The 13,160-nt window shown below is 38.8% G+C and overlaps 1 long non-coding RNA gene across 10 annotated transcripts in view; it reads right to left on the minus strand.

Moving 5' to 3' along the window:
* LOC116665292 overlaps positions 1-13,160 on the minus strand; it is a 335,340-nt gene that overhangs the window by 86,991 nt on the left and 235,189 nt on the right. For all 10 annotated transcript variants that reach the window (XR_004321832.1, XR_004321831.1, XR_004321834.1 and 7 more), the window contains one exon: positions 4,292-4,465. This is a non-coding gene — a long non-coding RNA (uncharacterized LOC116665292). The remainder of the gene's footprint in view (positions 1-4,291; positions 4,466-13,160) is intronic.

The following is a 13,160-nucleotide window of genomic DNA, read 5'->3' on the forward strand; positions in this document are numbered from 1 at the left end:
AATGACGATCTCCAGGTCCACCCACATTGCTGCAAATGGCATCGGTTTATTCTTTTTTATGGCTGAGTAGTATTCCATTGTATAAATATACCACAGTTTCCTTATCCAGTCATCTGTCGATGGACATTTAGGTTGTTTCTATGTCTTGGTTACTGTAAATAGTGCTGCTTAATTGCTTAAGATCTTAATCTTAGGCCTATACCACATGCTCTTTTTCTCCATCTTCCAAGCCCTCCTCCTCCTCATCTGACCTGTCTCCCAGTACTCCTGGGAATATCTGAAATACTGAATTAGAATTATCACCACAAAAACACATCAAAAAGTCTAGTGGACCAACAATGTCATATTGTATAGCATATCTGTAATCGTCCATGGATGAACTGCCTAGAAACATTGAGAATTTCTGGTGATTTTGGTCTGTATCCCACCTATTTGCCTCATCCACAACCAGTGATATTTAATTTTATTCCTAGGCTGGGAGGCAGGGCCTCAGTTTCATGTTCTTCTGTGCTCATTCCCCCTCGTTTCTGGGGCTTCTTTCTCAGTCTCACTTTGGCAGCACCTTTCCTCAGTTATTAGTTTGCTCCTGGACTAGCCTGCACCCTCAAGCATGCCCTGGTCCTTGGAAGTTGCCAGGAAATTCCTCTCATACCCACCCAACTGTGGCCCCACCTTTCTTCTCTGCTGCTGTCATTGTTGCTGCCCGGGGAAGAGGTCTCACCCTTTCCCTCTGGTACTTTCCAGGATGCATACATACAGGGCTTTCCTGTTTCCGGTTCTCTTAGCATAACTTCAGGCAGAGGTAAGAGTGCTTACTGGAGGGGTAGGAATCACCACCAGATAAGGAGAGTTTGAAGATAATGGAAAAGGGAAGCTCTTCCAGCAACGTCATGGAAGACACGGAAGGGACCTGGGGTCTGCTGCACAGGTGGTTGAATTCGAGGAGGAGGAAAGGAGGGAAAGAGAGAGGTGTGGGGGGAGAGTGGGAAGCATACTAAGATGGTTCATTCTCATAGAATTTTTTAAACATTTAATGGAAGAGAAAAAAGGTCCTTGCTGAGACTGCAATTGGACAAGAATTATGGAAAATAAGAGTAAATTAAGGAATAGCTGTTGAGAATAAGATAAAGAACTGCTTGGCGGCCAGGGTAAGAGTTTCTCCCGTCACATTGCGAGTCCACTGAGACTGGCTATAGCTGCCAAGAACCAGGAATGGCACCTCACAGCCATCTGAGGGAGGCTTCCTATTATCCTGTATGCTTTAAGTGTTTCCACTAAGTGTGTTTAAATGGGTCTATGACCCCAGAAGTTAAGCCCTACTGCTTTAGACAATCATGTAACTTTTTCTGCCAGAGAGCTTCTATTTCAGAATGTCTTTCAATCATAGAAGAGTTATGAAACCACCTCTATCTGGATTTGAAGTAAAAGACATAAGGTACTAAGGGGGGAAAGTTTACATTCTCATAACTTTCCTTCATCACGGGCATTATTTTGGTGTGTTGCCAAGCACCAATCAACTCTGGGTAGTGCCTGCGTTCCAAAACAATTCTGCAAGAATATATTACCCTATGAACAATAAACTATTGTAACATTTCTTCATTCCAATATCAGACCTCAAAGAGCACCGCATCACTTTTTCTTTTGATTATTTTCTCATGAACCTGGAGTATTTGATTTATGCTTAACTATTTCTACATCTAAAGACATTTTGGTATTTTATAATCAAGTTTTAATCTTCTAAACTAGATGATTCAGGAAAAATACTTAATCCATCAAAATAACTCCAAACCATGTGCTTTTCAAATTACCCCCAAAATGGCATATAGTTTCCCTCATATTGGGATTGCAAAAAGCGAGGCAATTTATGACCTTTGGCTTATTTCCAGTTCCCTGAGCTGTCAATGCTATACTAATGCCATCTTCCAAAGGACCTCTGGCAAGACTTCACAGGGATATCTGTGGGTTCAGATTAGCCGGAACAACCAATGAATTTATTAAGTACTAGCAATCAGCCTTGAACCTTGTTCTCAAGTGCCCATATAGTTCACCATAATTCTATCTTTGAATAGGAAATAAGCTTGATGGAAAGAGAAAGGAAACTGAAACTATTAAATGCCCACCAAGAGCCATACTTTGCATATATGAGTTCATTGAAATTCAGGGAATTAATCATACAGTGAAAAAATCATGGTTCAGAGTTTTGTAATTTATCTAAAGACACAGCCAAGGATTAGATCTTAGGCAGGTCTACTTCTTAAGCTCATGGAATTTCCACCACTCCATTCTGTTGATTCCTACTAATGGTTATTAAAACTAGAGTAAACAGTGCTAATAGTCTATTTTAACCAATTTTTATTGGAGAAATGATTATATATATATTTATTATATTATACATATTTTTATTATACATATATATAAAATTCACACATTTCCCCACTAATACACAGGATATGCATGAATTTTGTCCATCAAAACCGTGATAGTTGAGAATGTGTCTTTCCCTAAACCACAGGTGAAAAGAATAAACAGAAATAAGTTCTAATAACTTTCCAGACTTAGCCTGAGTCTGGAATTTGTAGTTTGGAAAAAGAAAAATCATATCTAATAGTACACTAAGTGCCTAAAAATAAGGAAAATTATCTCAAAGTGAATTTCCCTATGAAGACAGCTTTTCCAGGGCAAGTGGGAATTTATTATTCATATTGTTGGGAATAACTGCCCTTGTCCTGGTTCTATCTTTAGAATGTGCACACATTGTTGAATATGAAACATGAACAGCATGTAATCTTCTAACATAATTCATGTCTAAAGAAGCAAAATAAAACCACCCCTTCAGAAATTCCTTTCTGGCGTCTTACTTTGTTTTTAAAAAATCTATTTTCAAAGAAATAGAGGGCTTTACTGTTCAATAGAATAATTTCTTTTTCAAAACTTTTTCAAAAGTTTATCCCTTAAATTATTTTTACTCTCCTACCACAAAAATGAAAACATCTATATCAATAAAAGACTTTTTGAGATGTTTATTTCCTACTAAATCCTTCTCAATGTTTTTCCATGAATGCTGCAAGTGTTTCTCCTTTTCCTTACTCTTTTAAATGCATTTCTACAGCTTGCCTTAGTTAAAAAAAAAAAAAAAAAAAGGCAACAATAACAGAAACAAAAAGCCTAGCTCCAGGAGCAGTCCAAGACGTAGCTGGTTACGGCCTCTGAATTAAACAGGTAAAATTCATCATTTCTGAGCCACGTGACCTCCACACATTACTTAAACTCTCTAAAGCTTAATTTTCTCATCCTTGACATAGGGATTCCAGTACCTTCTATACAGAATCATCATGAAGATTACACAAGACATGTCAAACGTGTCTGAATCTGCCTGTCAGTCAATTAATGTTGAACGTCATTAGCCTTTAATTTCAGAAGGCTGAAGCCTGCTCATCTGAAGACTAGGAAATTCTAGGAGACGTGATCATTAAGCATTTTCATGTCATTGTCTACACTGGCATACCATGACCCATTAGACCTCTCTTGCAGAAACAGCATTCAGGGCAGTCCTCAGGGTTCCCGTGAATGCCCTGAGATTTTGTGAACAGTTCCAAATCCACACAGTGTGAAAACTGAAGAAGACACTGACATTTTCAAATGTTAGAAATCTTCCTAAGTTTTTTCTCTGTCTCTTCACTTGTCTATTAAATTATTTGCTCCTCTCTTTCATCAGTCAATTAAATCATATAGACCGAGTGCTAGGTTTGATGCTCCTGACTTTAAGGGGCTTGGAATCTGTATGAGGAGCAAGAACCATGCCAAAGAAATGATGAGACAGCAGTTCAAGATGGTGGACTATCCAGTGTGAAATGGAAGGATATTAAGAAGTTCACAGGGAGAAACAACTGTAGGTGGGAAAAATGCAAATGATTGACATCACCTGCCCTCCAGACTGGCTTGTCTCTACTTTTCTGAGAGTCAAAAAAAATCCACTAGAGGGGAGGGTGATTTGTCTCACTTGGTTCCTGGGATTTTTTAATTTAGGGAGTATGAGAAAAAGTGCTCGAGACAATTTTAAGACAATAGGAAGGGTAGGAAAAACTGCTCCTTGGCTCTCAACGTTCCTACCCAACTCCTTGTGTATAATATTCAACATTCCCTCTCACTGCCAACTTCGGACTCACCCAGACTCAAAGGAAAAGGAAAGATCTGCTGCGTCACATACACAGTTTAGCATAAATAGTTCTAGCTTAGTTTGAAAATAACCCATAGGGATTCGAGTGACTTGAGGCAGAAGACCATTTCCTACCATTAAAAAGTAGACATCTCAGGATTTTACTCTTCTCTCAGGTTGTTTTCCAAGATTTTTTTTTTTTTTTTTTTTGTGCCGCACTATGGGTGCCTGCAGTTCATCTCATTGGAGCACCATTTGGAAGCCCAAGGAAGCTCCTTACTCTCCTGATGTCTCCAGGACTTGTGCTTTCTGCAACAAAAGGTTGAGAAGGAGAGGGCAGTGAGTGGCACTTACTTCACACAGTCGGAGCAGGAGGAAGACCTCAGGTTGAGCTTGTTAATAACGCGTTGATGTGCTTGCTTTCTAATAGAAACTCCTTCAGTTGTCCACTTACACCTCCTTTGAACAGCTTGAATTGCCATTTTTATCTGTAAGACCTGAAAGTCACTCATTTCAAGAAGTATTCAATGGCAAGGAAAGGAAAGGAAAGATTGTCCTAAAGAGATAGGGAAGTAGGTGAACCAAAAGATCTAAGAAGTTAAGATGCCTTAACTTGTAGTGAAAGATGTCAAAAGGATGATCAAAATTACCACTTTGATTTCAATAACTCATATCCTTTTATTTCAGACTCCTCCCCAGAAATCTCCAATGTCTAATCACTTCTGAACACTAGCAAAGAGATAATTATTACTTCTAGTGAGCAAAATCTAAATAAGAGATATGGAGACAGGGAGAGATGTTGACCAAAGGTCAGAGAGAACAGATGAGCCAGTAGAGGAAGGAGATTGGTGCTTATCTCACACCCTCTAGAAGGGCAGATAGAACTTTCCAAACAGGTTTGTGATGGAGCTAGTTACTGAGGTGCTAGAATTTATACAGAGAATCAAGCAATCCCTACTTAGAGGAGAATATATTTAAGAAAAATAAAATGAACTGATCCACACATATACAGGCTATCCAATAAATATATAAATTACTGTATGAGATAACTAATGAGTGAGCCATAGAAAAGGCATTTTAAGGCTGGGAGACAAGGGTGAGACACAAACTGGCTCATGCAATTAATTCACGAGGTCGTTTTCCCAGTTCATGGTGAGCAGGATACGCATCTTGTCTTCTGAGTAGTTTCTATGTCTAAAACAGCCTCGGATATAAGCCAGGGGTTTCTACAAGGAACCTGTTTCAGTTTATAGTCTTAGATGGATGCCCTGATTCAGTGCCTGATGGCTATTCTTTCATACACTGACTCTTTTCATTCCTGAGTGACTGCCATGTTCAAGTGTCTGTGTCAAGTGCCAAGATCTCAGCACCTCCCACTTCCGGAGAAGCAAACCCAAAATATCTGTGTCTGTGTTGCTGGGAGGGCCATGGGCGCCTCCTCATGGAAGCATTTTTACCTAATCACTTACCACGGGGAATACTGACTCTGTCTGCTGCCTTCCCAGCCGCTCCCTGTTTTGTATCCCCACGCCCAACTCTCCCACCGCTCCCCACCAGTGGGTGTGTTTGAAGGGATGTAAAATGAAGACAAGAACCCCTTAGAAAGTAGTGGAGCTGGGACTCTGCTAGGTAGATTCCTAATTCATAGTTCTTGGCCAACTCTTTCTTTTTGTCTTTCTGTCCAATGTCTATTTCTCTATCCATTTATTGTCTCTACACACACCTAAAAAGCCACTAAATTGGTAACACGTCCTTACTTCTAATTTAAGAAAGGCTGTCAATCATTCAACAGATATTTATTGAATATTTACTCTTTGCCCAATGCTGGGACTTCAGTCTTCTCTTTTAGGTTCTGTCTGTTTTCATTTAAACACTGGCCAGGTGGACACTGATAACTACAAAGTCTGAGCTCCAATCCTAATATCAGGTGTGCTAATAATTAGCTGTGTGACCATGGACAAATTACTCTATCTCTCTGGGTCTCAGTTTCTTCTTGTCCAAAACAAAGAGACTATGATACTGTTATGGGCTGCATTTTGTTCCCTACAAATTCACACACTGAAGCCCTAACCCTCAGTACCTTGGATGTGACTGTATCTGGAGATAAGAACTTTAAAGAGGTGATGAAGTTAAAATGAAGTCATTGAGGTGGGACTGAATCCAAGCTGACTGGTGTCCTTGTAAGAAGAGGAGATTAGGACCTAGACAGGCAGGGAAAAGGCTACACGAGACAAGGAGAAGGTGGCCATCTACAAGCCCAGGAGGGAGGCCTCACGAGGAACCAAACCTGCCAACACACTGATCTTGGACTTTCAGCCTCCAGAACTGTGAGAAATAAATTTCTGTTGTTCAAGCTACCAATCTGTGGTACCATGTGATGGCAGCCCCAGCAGACTCGTACAGATACCCACCTAGGGTTCCTTTCTGCTCTACTATCCTGAGACCATCTCTCCCCTCAAAAGAAGAAAAAATATAAAATCCTCTAAGTAACAATGTGTTTGTGAAATGCACTGCATCTCATTAATTCTCTAACAATTAACTGATTAACACTAGCAAACCGAGTCCCATAAAAAGACTATTTTTAAATTCTTTTTTAAGCTCCAGTTGCTTGGTGCGGAGAAAAGCCTTTTAAGTGCACAGATTTAAAACATTTGTTTCTCCATAAGCAACTATATTAAAGAGTCCCGGCAATCATACTTCAGTACATTTCTGGAGTGAAATTGAGCAGCGGGTCAGTGAAATTTAGACCCCACGCAAGCGATTGAAGGAACAGAGCGCATCCAGGCAGTGCAGCCGCAGCAAACGTGGAACAGTGGTGGTCCTACTGACCTATTGGACCTGCAGTGAGGTCGATATATCCTGAAAAATCTCATCAACTGTGTCTACTTAAGGCTTTTTGTTTTTTGGGGGGGTGGGCTTTTTCTTAACGCCCCGTTTGTCTCCCTTTCCGTATTTCACAGCGGTTCCACTGATCCTGCCTGAGGAATCGGCACTGAAGCAAATGATACCTCCGCTGTGAGACGGGAGTGTCGACTTGCAGATTTCTGAACGTCTGGACTCGCTGGGTTTGACAGGTTGACAAACTTTAAACAAAGGTGCAATAACTAACTGTAAGACAAAGACCTATAAATCTGAAGGAAAGGGAGGGTGGCCGGGTGAGGGTGACGGGGGTGACATTTTTCTTTTATGAACTGCTAGACAGGAAATGAGGCTTAAGGCATTGAAGGGATGATGAAGGAGGGGAAGGAGGGAATCAGGTAAATGTACGGCAAAAACACCGCAGCAAAGGTTAAAGGGTGTGTGCTGAGAAATTGGTTTTAGCGACTGATTCTGTTACACAGAAACAGGAGCCAGTAATCTGGGCTCCTCTGATAGGAACTCGTAAATATCTTAATTGACGTACTATGTCAAGCAGAAGCATCAGAAAACATGTTTTTCTCCTTATTCCTCATGTTAATATCTTTGAATGACCTCAGATAAATGATCTCGGTCCATTTATTACTTGGTGATCATTCCTGATAACCATCACTTTATTATCCCTTTGTCTCGGGGCTTCCCAAATGTCATGACTCACCAGCCCAGGAGGGTAATAACTGTAAAAAAAAAAAAAAAAAAAAGAAAGAAAAGAAAGAAAGAAAAGAAAGGAAGAAAATAAAGAAAGAAAATAAATAAAGAAAGAAAGGAAGGAAGGAAGGAAGGAAGGAAGGAAGAAAAGAAAACATCAGTTGCAGTGTTGTAACAGGCAACTGTGTTTGCATGCCTTTGTGATTGTAGTCACGACATCAAGATTCAGGGATTTTAGGAGAAAGGGCGTCTGAGAAAAGCCTGTGGGTTTGGGTTAAGTCACTACGGTAATAAAACTGGCTCTACTAGCTGGTCATTTAAAAACTTCCATGGAACTTGATTGCCTTCCAGTGAAATACTTCATTTAATTTCCCCGTAATCCATTCCCTCTCCTGCCCATCACACCTTTAATAACCCTACGTCATATGCTCATTAATCTTTCTACCTCTACATCATAGAGGTTTACATTTTAATATTAGAGCCAGTCATCTTGTTAGTGTGATTTATTGTTTTCCTCTTTCGAAAAGTCCACACTCTTTTCCTACGTCCTATAAATAACAAAGCACGGCTCGAGATTGAATAACGGAGCTGTAATTCAGGCTTGGAACTTAGCTGCCATTCCTAAAGCCTCAAGCCGCACCCCTAGGGATCACAATGTCAGTAGAAGCTGGTGATTGAATTATGGCCCTGCCGTCAATCAGGGACGGTTCGCTATTCAGAGTATTTCTACCAATAAGAAGTTATTAGTGCTTTGAAATGAAAGTCAGGACTACAGTAGATCAGATGTTAGTTTAATGAGGATAGCTATTTTTTTTCCTGCTTAAGGAGGTAGGAACATTCTCCCCCCTATTTCTTAAAGAAATAAATCATAAGCAATAAATAAGAGAAAGATCTTAGGTGATCAAACCATATTGCTTTTGTTTCTGTTATTATTTTATTGCACAGGGTTCACTGCAAAATACATCTATTTTTAGACTACTAAAAAAGTAAAAAGAAGAAAGCAAAAAGAAGAAAGGGAAGGAAGGAAAGGAAGAAGGAAAGGTGGGAGGAGGAGGGAGGGTGACTATTTGAATGCTATACTAAAGTTCCAATCATCTCATAATTGAATTTCATAATTTTAGACACAGCTGAAGAGCTATGGATGTGAAGACCTGGCAAACAACAAGGTAAAACTGAATGACTAAATTATAAGCCTTAAGATGCCGAGTCAAAGAGAGCCATATATCTCAATTATTAATGTCTCAGGAAAGTAGGCCATAGTTGCAGAATATTGTAAAATCCTGGGGAGCTCCCAAAAGCTATTTTTGAACTCTTCTTTCTCAAACACTGGCAGAATACTCCATTTTAATTTCTCTAACATTAAGATTTTTTAATGATAAATGTTGTTAGAAAAGATGATTTCAGAACTACAGCACAATCTGCTTTTCCATCTGCAGGGAAAAAAAAAAAAAAAAAAAAAAAGCTCTTATAACTAAATAACTCACCTGAAAAAGGATTCTTACCTTTGGGCAGGGGGTCCTTGATCACGGACCTTTCTGAGAATCAGAAAAGCTGTAGACTTTGCCCCAGAAAAAAATAACACCAACAAACAACACCCCTCTCTCTCTCCCTTTCTTTCTCCCTCTCACACACACAAACAAGCACAGAGGCACTACTCACACACACAGTTTTGCACATTTCAGGGGATTCATGGTCTCAGGATAGAAACCCTAACCTAATGGAGTAAATTGTGTTTTGAAAAGGAAACAAATCTTTCTCTAGTTTTCACATAGATTACATCTAATTTTTATCAATTAACAAAATATACAATGCCTGGTTTGCAGAAAAGGGAACTAACCTTTATTAAGTGTTTATCACATTCTGGAAAAGAAAAATGTTTCTCCTTTCAGAGGACCGAAATGCCTGAGAGGGGACCTGCTGTTTGATGCTACTCTAATCAGTACTATGAAAGTGTTCTTGATGGGGAAGCGTAACATGATTATCTGAGAATTAGTGCCCTTTTATTGCTAGTATTCATGTGAAATAAATCATAGAGCTAAGTAGTGTTATTATATTCAGAATGAAATAATAAATGTAATTGAAAATATTCCCTGGGTCCCATTTATGTCATTGGAAAATATGCATACTTATAAATCAATCTAAGAATCTAAGTATTTTAGATAACAGGCTTTTGATAAGAGCCTAATAACTGCACATTATAAGCTTACCAATGCATACTTCCATGCCCAGAGGCAAAAAGAAATGTAGGTGAGACCATAAAATTGTTTCTTTAATGAACTCTGTTTTTCTCCCAGAAATGCATTTCTTGGCTTCAAAATTTTCTAACCATTGGTGAAAACATTTTATCTTTGTTCTTTTGTTTCATGGCCCTTTTCAACATTCATGTGTATGTGTGTGCACGTGTGTAGATTATAAAGGATCTGAGAGTGATATATGCTGAATGCAGTTTTTTCCATAAGCTTAGTTAAGTAACATGAGAAGCAGTTCGAGAGCCAGGGAGGAAGCCATGGGTGTGACCAGGTGACCAGTTGGAGTCCATCCCCGACATCATTCAAGGTCTTTGAGACGTGCAGTGACAGAAGCCCTTGATGTCTTTCCTCTTCTATGACTCATGCAGTACCCAGGGTTACTTTGTCAAGTTTTCCTTCTTTACCCAGGCTCAGAGTCATTTTAAGTTTCATTCAAGATGAAGGAGTTTTTAATGGCAATGAACACTGCCAAACCAACTATCACAGTGAACTGAGCATTCTCCATTGAAAATCAACTGGAAAACACTCCATTCCTGTGGCAAGAAATGTCTCCATCCAGTAAATGTCAAAGATAATCTGTGCTCACCCAGGGTGAGCCAAGTTGCAGTCGCTACATTTTGCTGGATACTAAGGCATCCTAGGAGTCCCAACTGACCCAAAGTCGTTCTCCTGCCTTTTAGCAATTAATACCCACTCTATAAAAAATGCACATGGAAAAAAAATCAAATAAGAATACAGGCAGTAAGTTGGGACATTTTATCCTCGATTCTAAGATCCAAGGAAGGGTCCCATATTTACCACTGTCACCAGTGAGCAGCCCTATTGAGAATCAAAGTAGCAGGATGGTGTCTAAAATCGATCAGGCTTCAAGTGTTTCAAGATATTGTGAGCTCCTGTTCCTTGGAACTTTGTGGAAATTCTCTGAGACGGATGTTAAAAGGGCACCCCTCAGAATGTTTTCTTCAACATGATTCTTTTGCTGTGGAATTGCCTTTCCTAATTCTACTTGATTTAGTCTAAGCTCTCATTTTGAGATTATCACATGCATGAAGCATTGTCTGTATCTCTAGGAAAACTCTGGGAAGCACCGATCATAGTCCTATTAGGAGGCCCAGAGTCAAACTTACCCCACATTCACTGAGCGCTTACTCTATGCAAAAGTACCACGTACAGCATTTTTGTATTTGTTTCCTTATTAAAGCTTCACAAATCTGGGAAGTAGCACTATTAATTTCACTATAGACATAGAAACTCAGAGAGAGGAAGTAGAAAGTTTTGCACTGGTTTGGCAGATAGGAAAGAGCTTATAATGAGAAATCTTCCATGCTCTCTAGTTCTTTTCTCATTTATCCTCTTAACTACACTATTTCCTCCTGTACTCTGGAACAGTCCAACTGGAAAATTAAATCCAGAGCCATTTTCACCTGAAATCATCATTTGATGCTGGATTGCTCTAACTTCTTTTGGTTCCCAAATTACATTACTGATTTATCTTTCTAGCAATGTGGAAACCCCTCCAAGTGTTGCACAAATAAAACTGCTAGTTAAAATACAAAATCATGATTTTAATGCATGGATAAGTTGGCTAGAGAGTAAGGGAATTCCTCAGATGTCAGAAATGATGAGAAGGCATAAATCCTCAGGGGAAAGTAAATGTTGGAGCCAGCATCTGCCTGGGAGATACATGCCAATCGTTAGCGCTCTGAGCGGGACAGGCTTCAGGTCACAGACAACAACTTAAAAGCCAAGACCTCGGGGGACCAGTTCTCTCAGTGGGTGAAGTAGAATAAAACCCACTCCACAGAAGGAGACAGTGCCAAACATGCCCCCCTCTGGCTCTACACTGGGAATTAATTCTCAACCTCAAGCTAGCCTCACTGAGGATGAATACAGGGGCCTGAATTTCTATCACCTACACGGTCAAAAAGCAAGCAAACAAACAGAAAAAATCTAAACCGAAAATGTAGTTTAAAATGGTCTCACGTAGCAGTGCCCTCATGTGCCCACCAGACAGAGGCAAAGGAAAGCCAGCTCAGGAGGAATGCTCTTGCAAAGAGGCATACAGGTAAAAGCAGAGCCCACAATCAAAGGGCATTAGCAACACACTGTAAGAGACAATACCACACAAACACTATCCTCGAGCCGACAGACATATATGGAACATGGCACCCAGCAAGTGGAAAACATACATTCTTTTCAAGCGCACAAAAAAACACTTACAAAAATTAAACAAGGAGTAGATTCAACAATTCTCAACAAATTTCAAAGATTCTGTAGCAATGAAGACCACATTTTTAAGACAACAAAATTAGTTAGAAATTATGAAGAAAATAGTAATGAAAAACACACTTGTATTAGAAATTGAAATACATACTTGTAAATAACACAAAGATCAAAGAAATGTTAAAATAATGAAAAATGGACGATTATGAAAAATATTTATCAAACCTGGAAATAACAGGTTGAAAAAAATGCAAAGCCTTACTTGTTTGTATTAAAATAAATAAGGTTGAAAATAACTGATGTATGCATCAACATGAAAAGCTAGAGCAAGGAAAAAACATAATAAACCCCAAAGAAAATAGAAGAAAGGGAATAAATATTAGCAGAAATTAATGAAATATAAAACAATGACATATTATAGCAAATCAACATAACTAAAAGTTTGCTGCTTTTTTTGATAAAGCTAGTAAAATTGATACCTTGCAAGATTTATCAAGAACAAAGTAGAGAAGGCACAAATAAAGAGTATTAAGAACAAAAAAGATTATAATGCCATGTTTGCACCATGGATTAAAAAGATAATAAAAGAACATTATGAACACTTTGTCAATTTATAAAAATTTAAAAAGTGTCAGGCCATAAAGCGAATGTCCATAAATTTCAAAGAATCAGTAGCAAACAAACTACTTAAAATATGGGTAAAGTGGAATATTCTTTTAAAATATATGTTTACACACTGATTCAAAAAGAAATAAAAATCCTGACTTTTCCTCTATTGATTAAAGAAATTGACTCCAGAGATATAAATCTTTACACACAAAATAAAACACCAGAACCAGATTATTTTAAACATGATTTCTACCAAATGCTTGAAGAACAAACATTTCCGTTTTTACAACTCTTTCAGAGAACAGAAAAAGAGGAAACATTTCTCAATTTATTTTATGAAGTTAGTACAGCATTGATAA

This window comes from Camelus ferus, chromosome 8 (assembly GCF_009834535.1).
Source record: "Camelus ferus isolate YT-003-E chromosome 8, BCGSAC_Cfer_1.0, whole genome shotgun sequence".
Classification (NCBI taxonomy): Eukaryota; Metazoa; Chordata; class Mammalia; order Artiodactyla; family Camelidae; genus Camelus; species Camelus ferus.